The sequence below is a fragment of the Alligator sinensis genome, unplaced genomic scaffold (assembly GCF_000455745.1).
Source record: "Alligator sinensis unplaced genomic scaffold, ASM45574v1 scaffold276_1, whole genome shotgun sequence".
NCBI classification, from domain to species: Eukaryota; Metazoa; Chordata; order Crocodylia; family Alligatoridae; genus Alligator; species Alligator sinensis.
The window spans coordinates 233152-249231 of record NW_005842432.1 but is presented as its reverse complement, the minus strand read 5'-3'; the positions used below and the strand labels follow the sequence as shown (position 1 = coordinate 249231).

Sequence of the window (16080 nt, the reverse complement as noted above, 5' to 3'; positions counted from 1 at the left end):
AAAATACCTTCCGCTCCATTTTTTCCATCCATCTTGTATTTTATTTTAACCCTCTTTTCCATATCCACCTCCCACCCAAATACCCCACATTTAATGCAACCGGCATGTTCCCATGCATTCAACTGTACTATCATACACTGGTCTATAACATTCAAATCTTTCAAATCTATATTTTAAACCTACATCCACAATTCTTTTTTTTTTTTTTTTTTTTTACTTTTTACTTGTAAAATAATCTCACCATCCCTCTCTTGATCTGAACTATTGTCTTGAACCTTATCTTGGCCTTTTGCATCTGAGGGCCAAAGTATATAGCAATATCATCTGTTAAGAATCTTTATGTGAATTTCAGTTATTAAAGGCCTTGACTATATGAGAAAGACATACTGATTCCTCCATAAAGGCAGAATACTTTCTCCTGGTCTGTGAGAACACAGAACTCATGGCACAAAATGAGAATCTGGATCAATTTGCAGCTTTTTACCAACAGTTAGGGAGCTGGTGGCGATCACTGTCGACCTCTATTTTTTGTGACACCTTGAAAAGATATTCTCATACAGAGAAAGGATGGTCTAATGGCTAGAATGCTGGCCTGAATCTAAGAACACTTTTGTAGCCTGGGGTAAGTCACTTAGTCTCTCTTCAGTTCCCCATCTGCAAAAATATGGAATGCCATACTCTCTCACAAGAATGCGAGGTTCAATACATTAAAGATTACAGGTACGCAAACTAGAATAAGCAGTGTCATTTAAGTGTGGATATATGTGGATCATCTATATGTGTGGATCATCTACTCTGCAGCTTTTTCCATTTGGCCTACTTACTCATGATGAGGGATGAGAGAGACAGAGAAGAACTGTTCTCCAAAGGAAATAAGAATGTAAGGAGACATCTTTTTTTTTTTCTTTTCTTGCTTTTCACTACCTTCAAAACAGCTACTAAATAACAGCTGTAAAAGTTATTATTGGATTTCTGCTTATACCACTGGAGACAGAAAACTATTATAAGGAAAAAGTGGTCAAGCACTATCACTTCATGGACCAACATAGACCATCTTGGGATCTGACTTGCATAAGAACCCATAGGAAGCCCCTGGTGGATCAGAGATTTGAACTCTTGTTTCTTGAATCCCAGGAGGCCCACAGTTTCTGAATAGAGGAAGAGACTGGGATTCAGAAAGAGCGATTAAGGCAAATAAATTATAGTAGTGACTGTGACCTATCTAAAAGAAGCAAAAAATAACTGCATCAAAGAATTCCCTATTTACAGTTCCACTAGCTTGCAACAGGTCCATCTGCAAACAACATTCAATGGATACTTCGGCTACATGAAACACTATGTTTTGTTTTAGTTTTGGATTCAGCCATTTCAGAGGACAGTGATTTGTTTCAGTGTTTCGGATCACTGTTTTGTTTCAATTCGGCTGAATCTGTTTTGGAGTTTCGATGCTGTTTCGGAGATTCAGATTAGCCAGGGAGAGGCAGGCACAGCCAGGTGGCTGCATGATCTCCCATGGCTCCTCTAGCTGTGCTTGCCTCTGCCCTGGCAGGGGGGAGCCGTGGGAGAAGCCCCCATGGCTATCCTACCTGGCCCTAGACTCCCGGCACTTTAAAAGGAGGGCTGCGGGGCTGTGCTGTACTATCCCTGGGGGGCACCTCTGAAACATTTCGCATGGTTTTGTTTCGTTTCAGAGATGTTTTGGAGCTTTCTGTTTCATTTTGGATTCATTGTTTTGTGGGCTGAAACACCTCCAAAACGAAACGGCTGCTGAAATTTCACACAGACCTAAAATACAGAAGCTCAGTTCATTCCACAATATGCTCCCTTGTATTGCTAAACATATCTAGAAACTATAGTTTGACAAAGGAGAATCCATAAGTCCTCACAAAATAACTGACCTTTCCATTTAAGACAGAGCAGGAAGGATAGTGTCATTCCAAATAAAAAGTGATTTCCCTTTCACCAGGGAAATGAAATCAGATGTGGTGAAGCTAAGCCCACCCTTTAGAAGATGAATAGGTTTATTCAATTAGCTAAATAAAGATCTGATACCTGAAGACAGTATATTCTGCCTAGAAGGTTCTTAATATCAATAATTTAGTTGACAAGAGTCCTAAATAGCAACACTAACACATCCCTAGCCCTGTAAAGCTAACGAACATTACTACTATTTTGCTCAGGCTGCACTGAATTTGAGAGACTTCAGTATATTTCTATACAAAGATGAGGCAAGACCCAAAGCACTTGGCTCAAGTCATGTAACTATGTAAGAAGGTTAAAGGTCTTTATTCCCATGCAAGACTACATAAAGCAGGGGCGGGCAATTATTTCAGGCAGAGGGCGGCTTACCCAGTTTTGGCAAGCTGTTGAGGGCCGCATGGGTAGCCCCACCCCCTGGTCACCATCTCGGGACCAATATCACAATGTCTTGGGACCAATGTCTCAGGGCCAGCACCTGTGGGGCCCAGAGCGGGGCCCAGGCTGTCAGGGGTCTGTGGAGCCAAGCTGGGCTGCACCAGCAGGGAGAGGGGGGAGCTGGCCTGGCTCCATAGAGCCCCTGCTGACCGGGACCCTGTACTCCCACCGGCGCTGGCCCTGGGACCCCAGCGTGGGCCCCATGCTCCTGCTCACTCCCAGTGCTGCCCAGCCCTGCAGTACAGGCAGGGGGCAGCATGCAGCCCCAATGCCATGCTCATTGGCAGGTAATGAGCTGGGGCTGTGTGGGGGGAAAAAAGGCCCCTCCCCCACCCCGTGGCTGGCACCATGCGCTGCAGACACTTGCAGCCCATGCGGGACTTTCCTGAGCAGGCACAGGCAGCCCCATGCAGGCTGCAAGCGGCTGCAGTGTGGGGCGATGGCCACAGGGCGGGGCGAGGCTGTTTTTCACCCATGCTCAGCACCAGCATGTAGCCTGCCCCCACTGCCAGCCTGGGTCCCACGCTGGCTCCGGGCTCACCCATTGAGGCTGTTCCATGGCGGCGGCAGCTGCGGTGCTCCCGCTTGCCACGCTGGGCAGTGTTTGCTGCCCACCCGGAGATCACGCGCTGGGCAGCCCGGAGGCAGCAGTGGCAAACACTGCCTGGTGTGGCAAGTGAAGAGGTCTCAGCTTCTGCCACTGCAGAGCAGCCCTGACGGGTGAGCCCAGAGCCGGCGCAGGGCCCAGGCTGGCAGGGGGGTGGGTTAGAAGCTGATGCTGAGCGGGGGAGGGAAAAGCAGCCCCTCCCCTGCCCTGTGGCCAACGCCCCACGCTGCAGCCGCTCACAGCCCACGTGGGGCTGCCTGTGCCTGCTCAGGCCAGCCGTGAATGGGCTGCAAGCAGCTATAGCAGGGGTGCCAGCCACGAGGCAGGGAGGGGCCACTTTTCCACAGGCTCCATCCCTGCCCGCGGTTCTCCCCCGCGCTCCTTCCCCCCCTTACCTGAATTTCCAGTGCAGTGCAGTCACATGGTCCCAAGCCAAAAGCCCCTGCTGGGGCTTCCAGCTGGCGGGGTGGTGGGGCCAGGCAGGCCCTGGTGCTGCAGGAGCCTGCCAGGCTTCCCCTGGGTCCTACTGCCCCTGAATCTGGCCCGCAAGCCATATTTTGCCCACCCCTGACATAGAGCATCACATTTTCTTTCCCTTTCTCTTTTATTCTCCCTACTAATTTCTTTTTCTCTCAATGATTTCTCTCAACAAGTTTTTCTTTACCTGTTGTATTAGGAAGGTAAATTAGGTCTGTAAATCCTTGCCTGATATTGCATACTGGTGTTTGGTTAATTGAAATGTCCAAAATAAATTGGTCTGCCCACTTCATAATCCCTGTTCAATTTTCCATCACAGTCTCTTCAGCAACATATTACTGATCAGACAGGCAGCAGCAAACTCCACTCTTTGGTTCACTCCCTTTGCTGTCTTTAATTTTGAGCTCTGATTTTTTTTTTAAAAACCATCCACTGGTAAAAATACTTTCTAGATATTAATCAAAATGGAGAAAAGAACTCTCTCATTCTCAGGACATTGTATGACAAGGAGAAAAAGCCCAAAGCTAAGAAGGGGAAAATGTAGCCAAGATGTTATATTAGGAAGAAATGTGAGTTACCTACCAACAGAAACTCCATGTTTTCTGAATATAATTTTTTTCCACAGACATGCTCTGTAGAAATTGTTTGTGTAGTCACACAAATTTTGAACTGTAGAGGGCACTTACACAATTATTTTGTCAATAAGAAATTTAAAAGTGAGGTATAAGGACTGCTGTAGCTTTGTGAAGAAAGCTGAAAGACAAGTTTGCCTTATGGACTTGTATCTCCAAAAGCCTTTTGGTGAGCCAAGACAGAGAATTAGTTCATTTAGGGGATCAGAGAACTCTTTTGGCAGCTGGGTTAATATTAAATCCAATCCCAAAGGAGCAAGACCTCAAAAGGGAGGGCTCCTGTTTTCCAAGCACAGAGAAATGGCAACTAATTGTTAGTTGCTAGAAACAAGAAAAAAAAAAAGGCCAACATGATTGAAATCAACAAAGAAACCATGTCAAGGCTTATGCTACCAGCATATGCTTCCTTTTATCAGATTCCATTTGGTAACCCAACAACTCCTTGTGGAAGATTTTCAGAGTTCCATCTCTTGGGGGGGGGGGGGGGGGAGAAAGGAAAGTAGACACCATGTGCCCTGGAACATGGCAGTCATGATACCAGGTGAAGTGACAAAAATGGAAAGACTGGAAAAAAGACAGACTAAGGCAGTAAACTAAAAGGTTTTGTGTGTGTCATTTTAATTCAAGCCCCATGGCTAGGGACAGACATTACATGTAAACCTGTTTAAGTGATCAGAAAACTGGTTTAAACCTGTAACAGAACATAAATTCAGTGCACATAAACCAGTTTCAAAATGGCTGAAATTGGTTTAAGATAAACCTGTTTGAATGTTATATTAGACTTAACTGATTTGGGTCAAAAAATCTTATGCAGTGTCTGTCCCAGACCCCTTCCTGATTTAAGTTAAACCAGAATCCCCCAGCACCCCAGATGCTTTGCAGCCCTGGTTTGGGCTGGGCTAGGCTTTGCTCTCTGCTCCGAAGAACAGGCTGGCCCCGCCCCTCTCCTCCATACCCATAGGTCCATGGGAGACTACAGGCATATCAGGGTCTGCCTGGCTTCCCTTGCTGCTTGTTGCTCAGCAAGGGAAGCAGGGATTCCCCTCTCCCTCTCCCCTCCATCTCCCACAGCCTGGACCCCAGCCCCATGTATGCTAGCTAATGCTGAGAGCTGTGTGCATCTCCAATTTCACTGGGAGAGGCAGACTGGACAAAGGCAGACAGAACAGTGTCCACTTAGGGCTTTTTGGAACTAATCAACAGGCCAGCTGGTAATGTCCCTCCTTGGAAAGAGCTGTTTAAGGAGAGCTTAAACTAGTGAGAAAGGCTTCTGTTTTGCTGATGGGCTGATAAGCACTGTGGTTTTATCAGCCCTCTGCTGGTTTGCAGCTATGTCAGGTTTGCAGACAGGGAGAAGGAGAATGAAAAGCCCAGTATCATCAACAGATGCATGAACCGCACACCCCACCTTTGCCTCAGAGTGCTAGCTTGAGGCTGAGGTCTGGCAACACTCCCATCTCTTAAGCAGGGAGCAGGGGGAAAAGCCTGAGATGGTGCAGGCCAGGGTGGGGGTTTACACCCCTCCCTAATCAGAGTATCCTGCCCAGGCCTGGCCACCCCTCACCCCTAGGTCAGCACTGTAGAAGGGAAGGGAGGGCTGCTCTAGCACCCCCTGGCTTCTAGCCTGCTGACATGTGGCTGCACTTCTGGAATGAGAAGGGAATGTCTATCCACCTCCAATTGGTTCAAGCTTTGCAGGTTAGACTAACCTGAAAAGAATGAACCAATTCAGGCTCAGACTTTCTGAATGTCTGTCCCTAGCCCATATGCCTATGTATAGTAATATTCCTTACTCACTTGATCATATATTTTTTTCCCCCAGAAGATGTGGTCTCATGAGATGTATAAAACAGCCTGATGTTAGGAGAATGAATCAAGGACATATTGAATAAAGATGTTTTTCATTGCTCTCCTACCTCATTTGAATCACAAAATGGGATTTGTGCAGCGACTGAGTCAGGGAATTGTAGGAAAAGAAAGAAAAAAACCTACCAGGAAGTTAAATGTTACCCTAGAGCCATAGGTGACTGGTAGGGGGTGCATGTGCCCCCCCTGACAGGGCAAGTGCCCCCCCGATGGCTGACATTGATGCTATCGGTAGGGCTGGTGCCCCCGACAGGACTGCTGCTGTTGGCGGCTTCTGCAGGTGCCCCCCAGATTCAGGAGGCACCAGTCACTCGTGCCCAGAGCACTGATTTCTACCGTCCCTCTACCACAGGATTGCTATGGATGCTGGGCAAGTTATATAAACTTTGTTTCCTAGTTTCTAGGTATATAGATGAGATAACCTAAAAAAGATTTGCAGAAGCACTAAGCATACACATGCAGTGAAGGCAACTGGAATTAGCAATAATATACAATGCTCTGTTCAAAGGCCAAGTAATCAGAAAACCAGGCCTTAAAGTAGGGCTTCCCAAACTTTTTCTCATCATGACTCCATTTAAACACTGGAAATTTTTTGCAACCCCAAAATGATGCAGACAAGACGAACAAGTCATAAATATGGCATTACAATGTTTACGACTTTATATTTTTTAATTTAAACACTTTAAAATCATTTAAACTTATTTTTAGATTTAAAAAACAATACTTAATAAAAAGTCTAAAAAAGCTATTAAATGCATAATTGATCAACACTGTCATGCATCTTTGCAACTCCATTTTTTATCCTTTCAACCAAGTAGGATCGTGATGTCAAGGTTGGGAAATACTGCCCTAAAGCATCTCAAATTGGGCATGTTAAATTAGAAAACAGTTTTAAAGTTTTGATCTTAATCTTAAGTTTGTCTTCCTTCTGTACCTCCTCACAGGGGTGAGCAATATGATGCCTCACTGGGATATTGTGAAAATGATGGGTTTTTTTAGTAATTCAGACACTATAACGATCAATCAGAAATTAATGAGAAAATTAATTGTTCTGTATACAGGCCGGGTTTTCAAAGGTTCACAGTAAATAAGTCCTGGGGCCTGCAGTGAATGAGGAGGAGTTACCTATTCAGTAAACACTATCCAGCTTTTTTTATTAAATGAGACTGGTTCTGTGGGAAAAATAGTATTATGATCATGATAAGTACAGATTTTTGGTGATATTTTGTATTGAACCCACTGTATAGTTGGGAGAAATATCATACAAACTTTTAGGCAAAGAAGGCCCTTTGTTACGTCTGAGAGAGAGCAGACATAGCTTGAGCTAAAATAACTATTATGATCACATAAGTAAAGACTGTATCACAATGCATAAACATAGGGAGCCACACAAGCTATTTAGTTCTGGTATTTCCTGACTTTTGAGTTCTTGACATTTCAATTTGTCTGATCTTTTGTTCAAGGAAATTTTAAAATTATAATTATAGTAAAAAAATTGGTAATCTGCAATGTGGGACAAACATTTTGAGGAGAAGGCATAGTTCTAATTTTCAGCAAGTTTATGTAGATGCTCATGTCTTGAGGTTTCTGAAAACCATCAAAAGTTAGACTCTGTATATGTTTTCCCAAAACAGAGGTATCCTTCCTATCATCAGTACTTGAGCAGGCAGAAAGATCATTCCTTTCAAAATGAATCTGCCACAGAAGAAAGTATTTCTCCTGCTGAGGGAGGTAAAGAAAGGGAAAGAACTACCCAAACTCTGAACAAAGAGCTGGTACAATGAATTGAGTGAACTGAGGCAATATTGCAATGAATTAATCTGTAGCACTATTAAGTGGCAACAGAAGTGCTGCATCTGCAAATAAAACCTTACTAGGCTTTCTAAGTCATAGTTTGAATAAGGTTTGATAACTTTCCTGGACCAGGCAGGGTTTTAGAATTTAATGTCTCACCTATAAAGAAAGGAACAAAGCCTGGAAGTGGGGGGATGTTTTCTCGTAATATCAAAGCTTGGACACATGACATGTTCACAATGGCATGATTCACCTTTTAAGTGGTGTAAACATGGATTGAATGGGTAATGTAAACTTTGACACTAATATTTCTCAACCATTTTAGAGTCAAGGCACTCCTTGGAAAACATCAGCTCTTAGTTTTCACTTAGTGTTCGACTATAGAAACATAACAGAGTAAGTCTTCTGTTGCAAAGAATGTCAAAAGAATACAACAGATCAGAATGCTTTCACTGCATATTTTTTGATCAAAGAGTATACAAATTTTACAAAAAAACCTACATTTTTTGTAGTCTTCTCGACAGAAATACAATTTTATATTGTTTTTTGACACATTTCCTAAAGGAAAATTTGTGCTTTTTCTGTGTATTATTTGGACCTACTGACATTTTTTTTTACAATTTTTGACCAATATTTGAATGGTCTGGGGTCACTGGGGCTGAGCACTGCCAGGCTATGGGCGAATGCTGGAGCCACCCCAGCTCCCAGGCAGTGCGTGGTGCCCTGCTGAGCTGTGCTGCACCCGCACCATGGGGCTGCTGCCATGCAGGTGCCGGTGGGAGGCTGGGACTAGGCAAGGCAGCCATGGGGGCTTCTCCCACCACTTCCCCCTCTGGCTGTGCCTGCCTCTGCCCCGGTGGGAGGAATGTGGGAGAAACCCTCCCAGCCCCAGCCTCCCAGCCTCAAAAAAGCCCCATACTCACTGGCTGTAGCAGTGGTGATCAGGGCCTCCAGGAGCTCATGTGGGGCCTCTGGGGGCTCTGATCAGGGCCTCCAGAGGCTCTGTGGGGCAGAGCCCCTGCCATGCAGTGCGGAGAAGTGGGGAACACCCCTCCCCCTCTTCCTTGGCACCTGCATGGTAGCTGTTGCATTGCACAGGTGCAGCGTGGCTCAGCAGGGCGATTACTTATCACCATGTCAGTTCCAAGTGCCCATAATCTCCTTGTTCTCTCTTGCTTGTAGTAAGTTAGTGCACACAAGCTCCTTTATTCTCAACACTATGCACTCTAGGCCAACCCAATACACCATACCTATCAAATATTATTGGAAATAACTTTTCATTCAGATAAATATTAAATTGTTTGCATGGATGCTTGGATCTTAAAGTCAATGTGTCATCAGAAGGAATTTACATTACTCAAGCAGATCTGTTTGTTAGGGTAGATGATGCAACAAAAGCATTCTCATCTTTAGGAATCATTCAGTAAGGACTGCCTCATTGGCTAAGTACAGACATTTAAAAAGTCTGAGCCTGAATTAATTCAATATTTGCAGATTAGTCTAACCTGCATAGATTGAACCGATTTGCAAATGAGTAGACATTAACTTTTGATTCCGGAAATTCAGGCACAAGTCTGTAGTGGCATGTGGGGGGCATGGCCAAACTGAGCTGGGGGGCATGGCCAAACCCAGGCAGGCTGCGTATGATTGGGGAGGGGTTTAAACCCCCACCCTGGCCTGCACGGTCCCCAGTTGGGGCATGCCTGGAGAGGGAAGGAGGAAGCAGCCCCTGCCAGGTATTTCCCAAACTCCCCCCTCACCACTTGAGCAGCGGGGAGTGTGGCCAAACCCGGGACCAGACTCAAAGAATGGGGGGTTGAGGGGGGTTTAATTCTCCCCTTCCTCCCTGGTCGCACTGGCATGCTGGGGTCTGCCTGGCCGGGGTGAAGCAGCCCACATCAGGGTCCTGCCCCACATTGCTGCAGCAGCAAGGGTGGGGGTGTGGCCAGGCACCAGCCTGTCCTGGACTCCTGAGGCTGAGGGCAGAGAGGGAGTTTATTCCTCCCTCCCTCCCTCCAGGGAACTGCAGCCAGGGTCTGCCTGGTCAGGTGCAACTGACAGAGGCGGTGGCAAGGGCTGGAAGACCCTGGCTGTGGTCCCCCAGTGGCAGAGGGGACAGTGAGGAACAAACCCCCTCACTACCCGCTTTGCCTCAGGAGGCCATGCTGGCCACCTCTGGCCACACCCCCACCCGTACCGCTACAGCAGCAAGTGGGGAGAGACCTTGAAATGTGGTTGCTGCGTCCTGGCCAGGCAGACCCCAGCTCAGGTTCATGCTGGTGGAACAGGGAAGGGAGAGGTTCTTGATTCATTTGAGGCTGCTGCTGGGGCTGGCCACACCCCCCACTACTTCAGCTGTGAGAGGTGTGGGGGAAAATGCCTAATAGGAGCTGCTGAACACTAGTCAGGCCACGCCGTTGCCCCTGCAGGAGTGAGTGGAGTGAAACGGCTGACAGGGGTTCTGTGTCCTTGCCTGGCAGATCCTGGCTGGGGTCCGTGCTGGTAGGTCAGAAGGGGAAAGGAAGAATAAACCCCTTCCGTGCCCCCTTCACCATAGGAGGCCATGCCTGCCGGCATCTGGCCAAGCCCCTTCCCCTGCTCTGGCTAAAGGGCAGAGGTGCGGGGCTAGCGTTGCTCCACTGGATCAGACAGCACAGCCCTGCCCGGGGCTGCAGAGCATGCTGGGGGACTCTGATTTAACTTAAAAAAGAAAGGGTTCTGGGCCAGAAGTTCCACAAACTGGTTTGACCTCGATCAGTTAAGTCTGATACTACATTCAACCAGGTTTACTTCAAACTGGTTTCAGCCATTTTGAAAATGGTATATGTGCACTGAACTTCTGTTCTGTTAGAGGTTTAAACCAGTTTCTGATCACTTAAGACTAGGTACAGACATTCAAAAAGCTCAAGTTGGAATCAGTCTAAGTTATGCGGTTTTCTATAAGCAGCATAGGTTAGACTGGTAACAAACAGAATACACTTTCACCCTTGGCGGGAGGGGAGACAAATCTTAGACCAGGTTCCATCGTTTTTAAATCAGTCTTTGTGTGCCAAACTTCTGTTTCGTTATGGGTAAAGACCAATTTCTGATCATGTATATTGGTAAAACTGTAATGCCTATACCTGGACTAAAAGGTTCTCCTATTTACAATCTTAAACATTACCATTTCCTCTGTAGAGCTGGCTATGGTGAGAGCAACTCAGCCTATCTGTCCTGTGGGTGGTTATTTGAGATACCAGGTTTTTCACTTAACACATGATGCTGACAGCCTGCTCTATCATGTCAAATATTTGTGTAAGTTACAGTTCTACTAATACCACAATCTCTAGTTGTGTATCTACACAACTTTGGAGGCTGTTAATGCAGGATAAACCCATTGCTAAAATGTTTTAGGTCAATGAAAATAAAATCCATGGCCAGTTGCCTCAATTATCATTAAATTAAAAAAAATGTGTTGCCTATTACTCTACTGTTAGAGATAAGATTTAGAATGATCTGTTAATTATTTGGCATCAGAATTTGATTTGTTATCATCCCACAAAATGAAAGGGATTAACAATGAGACTTCATGTTAAAGAAGTTTGTCAGCTACATACAAGAATATCTGTGTCCCCAAAACTAGAAAGACATTTCTGATTATCATGAAATGATCATCAAATCCTGAAGCATTTAATTTATCTTCTTATAAGATCAGAGCCATACAAGATCTCCATAATGAGGGACATTGCTTCAATTTTTAAAAATTGTAAAATCTTGGTTTTTGATCAGCTAGGCAATTCATTATGAATACAGTAGAATTTTCAAAAAAGTAAAGCTCACCAGAAAAGCTTCCCGAATGTTTTTAAAGGAAATATAAAATTCCCCAAATTCCTGTAAAATAATGCTACACAGATTTATGATCCTCCAGTTTCCTTTGTCAAGATTCATTTAATGACAAAAAAAAAATCCTTGTGTGTGAAAGCACTCACCACAGATAGAAATTTACACTTAATATAGACTAACATCACTTGATACAGCCTTGAGACAAGGTGAAAACATCTTTGCAGAACACATTACTTCCTAAGAGGCCTAGAATAAATTAGCCAGCTAACAATGGTTGAACAGAAGGACAGTTAGGGGATAGCCATTTAAAGGAATATATTATATTTCAATATATTGTATTTTTTATTTTTACCCCCTAGAACAGGGACAGGCTAAGTCTGGCCTGTGGGCCAGATCCAGTCAGCAGTGGATTCCATTTCCCAGCCACCCCTTTGCATGGCTGGGGCCAGTCTCCATGGAGCCCCCAGCCACACCTGCATTGTGAAAGCTCAAGGCTGGGGTTGCCATGGAGACCAGCCTCAGCCATGCTGGCAGGATGCGCGGCAGAGCAGAGCAGAGCAGAGGGCTGCTCTGGAGCCACTGGGATCTTGTGATGGGGGCAGCTTGCTCCAGAGCCAGGGCAGAGGCACGATCTGCAACCTGCATGCTCCAGGCAGGGCCATGCAGGCAGGGGATCGCAGCTCTGCCTGGCTCCTTGCAGTGGTGACTGCAAGATCCAGCAGCTCCGGAGCAGGCCCCTGCTCTGCGCTGCTGTGTCCTGCCAGTGCAGCCGAGGCTGGCCCCCATGGTAACCCAAGCCTCAAGCTTCCACAGCGCAGGTGTGGCTGGGGTCTCCAAGGAAACTGGCCCCAGCCATGAGGGCATGGGCTGCTGGGAAACGGAGTCTGGCTGCCCAACCCTGCTCTAGAAGAATTTGGGCCCAATATAATAACAATAATTAGGAAATAAGGAAAATTGCATCTGTGTAACAAACTTTTTAGTTGAATTAGTGATGTCACTGAAACTGTCTCTGAAACTGGAGAGGGGAGAAATTCCCAAGGGTAGCAGAGAAACAATTAACAGAAGTAAAGAGGCTTGATTACTGGAAGATCAAGACGTAGAAAGGGAATTTCTTTCCTCTCCAATTTCACAGCTCTACCCACTGTTCTTAATCACTGCTATGCATGCTTCCTTCCTTAGACTTGATGAAGAATGTCTTGCATTTGAAAGCTTATCCAACTTTATCGCAAACATGCAGTTGGCTCAATAAAAGATATCACCTAAAAAAATCCATGCCTTAGGTTATGTCTAGCAGCAAACTTTCCATCCCTGCCAGTAGCACCCTCAACAACAATGAGCTAGTTGAGGCAGGATACCTCTGTATATCATTTTGGGTGATTTACTTAGCCCAGATGAGCATGCCAATTACCTCACTCTCAAGATAAATTAACATGACCAAAGCTACACGACATAATTTAGTTAAACACTGTAATTGTTTTACTGGAGATTTAGCTTTGCTGTTCCTTCTTTCCTAGACCTGAGGAAGGGCATGTTGTGCCTGAAAGCTTGTCTAACATCTCTCCCAACTATATAGTTGATCCAATAAAAGATATTATCAAACAAATCTTGCTTTCAGGTTAGAAGGCAGTCTGCCCAGAGCTGCACACTGTACTTCAGGAGGCTGCTGCCAGAAATGATAAGTTTATCATGCAGATATAGCCTTTTATCAGTTTTATAGCAGGAACCTGAAAAGTTTTGGGAATTGTATAACCAAAGGGGGAATTTACACATGTTGTAATCCATAGAAATGAAAGAAATAAAAAAACAAATTCCACTGATACGCTGTGCTGATTTTTTCTATTAAATAATTAATAGGGACATATCACTTCAAAGTAGAATGATTTTAAGATGACTCAAATTTTATGCTTAAACTGCTTAACATCCTTTATCTAAAAGTTCCTAAAAACACTAGTGTGAACTACAACAGCAGTTTGACGTATTAACCTTTACTGAACAGCTGACTTTTACGTGTCATAGAAAATCTATCACTTTTTAACGTCAGGCATTAAAAATGAACCCAGCTATTTTGGAACTTCCCAAAGTTTGTAAGTACTGAAATGGGAAACTTGTTTTCACTATCTGCTTCTCCCTTCCTTTGTTCTCTCTCTAGGTGGAATTGGGAGTGTGAAGGAATTCAGAAGTGAGTTGAATCCTAGGGGTAGTCTTAAGTTACATGTTGGGAGTCTCAGAACTCTTGAACTGGACCCAGGTACAAAAGAAAGATGTAAACCCCCTCCTTCTTTACAATTAAGAGTGGGACCTTGCATTTAAATCCAGGGCTGTGCAACTTCTAAGCAGCCAGGGGCCACACACTACACGAGCCACTCGGTGGGGGGGAGGGAAGGGGGGAGAGGTGCACTAGTGCAAGCCACAGGCCTCTGGGTTGCACCTCATTGCTATACCACATACATGGGAAGTCCACCTCCACTGCCCTGTGCTGCACATACAGGTGGCCCCCACCACAGTTCCCTCGCTGCACTGCACTGTGGGTGCCTCAGTACTGTGAGATGTATAGCCCCATCCTGTGTGGGAGGAGCAGGAAACAAAAGTTAAAGGAGAGAGAAGGTGTAAGGCAATGTTATGTGTTGTTGCCAGGCTTGCCCATTTTTAAAAGGCCTAGGTCAAAGCTGCTTAAGTGCAGCTAAAGCAGAAGGCCTCAAAAGCCTGTGTCTGAGTGACCATAGCATGAACTAGCATAGCATTGCAGATAGCATAGCATAGCATTGCAGATGTAGCAACAAGTCTGGTCAGCAAAGTAAAGGAAACCATACATATATTTAACTAGATACAATCAAACAGAGCAGAAAGATATGGAAAAAAACATATATCAAATAATCTAAATACATTATATTACAGCTTTATCTTAAAATATCAGAAGTAGTAATTAACGTAATCAAATGTATTGAATGTTATTTTGCTATAATAGATATATATTTGTTAGAATACTTAGGTAAGTTGCAAAAAAAAAAAAAGCGGACTTGTCAGCCCATAAACTAAGGTAAAGGAGTAACAAACCAGTGTGAAACAGCATTCCACAATGAGAAGGAAAAGGAGATAAGGAATCCTTCCTTTTGCTTTCACAGGGATATAAATCTCAACTAAATGACACTTTCAAGGTCCATAAGAAATCTGCTTTAATCCAGTTCTAAGAGTTTCAATGAGAGTGGGCATGTCTACACATTCATTAATGTGCTGTAGTTACCAATGCTCAGTAACTCGGTACCACTGCGCATGAGTGCCAATGCACGGGTTTTTAGTGCCGCTTACTGTGCAGTAGCCTAATACTATTATGTAGTAGCGTATTAGTATGGTTAATGCCTAGCATGCTACTGCACACTTGCACAGTGTTATTAGGCTACTGTGCAGTTAGTGTCTTGTGTAGACATGTCCACGGAGAAGTTTAAATAAAACCAATCAGAGATTATTCATTAGAATATTGGGAACAGGTATCTATAAATATTGGGCATAGGCTGGAGGTAAATTTAGATTTCTATATTTGGACTTCTCCAGAGCTCAATGAACCAGAGGAACAGAGAAGCCTGGCCAGCAGACCTGTTTCTTCCCTGAGTCCAAGGGTATATAAGCAGTGTCTTTATCGATCCAAATACATCTTTGCTATCGAGTATCCTAATAAAGCTTTTGAATTGTGACTGGAATGGTCTCACTGATCAATCAATCTCCTCTCACCCACAGTTAACATTCAGCATAACAGAGCCTAGAGACCCTACCTGCAACAGTAGCCAGTGATATCAATGGAGGGGCCAGCGGCCAGGTTGGAGCTGGGGTATTCTGAGCAGGTTTCTTATCTATTCCTTTTAGGGATGTCTATGGTATGCATCACTAAACCCTCTCTCCTCACCTTGATCATGCTTGTGTTTGTCCCTCTCAGCTTTTGTTCTTTTCTGACTCAGACGGATGGTGCCTGACAACTGCTGTAGACAGTTGGAAAAACTGAACAGCTATGCAAACATCAGAAGAACTGACTCTCCCTCTGCAGCTCCCTTCCCAGCTTCCTGAATGCATATGTGAATAAAATACCCTTGGAGCTATCTGGGTATGTGCCTCATGAGAACACTCAATGTTTGGACCACAAGATCACGAATGCTGGTGCAGTCTATCTCCTAAATATGTTGCATGCATTTTGACATATACCTCCATCCTAAGAGCTTACACCAGGTCATTAAAGTTTGATAGAATGTCTAAAGCTGTGAATTCAACTATTAAATCATGCATGAAATAGGAAACAGGTGTTCCACAATATCCAGCTGTCGTTTAACTGTGCCAATGGTACGCACTGTACAATAAGAAAAAATGGTAAATATTATTGTTAATTAATATTTTAAATTATTATTTATCTAAGCATTTGTACAATGTTCAGCAGTACCTGTTTTAGAAACTTGATAAGAACTTTTGGAAAGAGCTTCTTAT

The 16080-nt window shown here is 44.5% G+C and overlaps 1 protein-coding gene across 1 annotated transcript in view; it reads right to left on the bottom strand.

The window, feature by feature from the left end:
• LOC102372075 (dedicator of cytokinesis protein 1) overlaps positions 1-16080 on the bottom strand; it is a gene marked incomplete at its 5' end in the record, with an annotated part of 257236 nt that overhangs the window by 29499 nt on the left and 211657 nt on the right. The window lies entirely within an intron of this gene.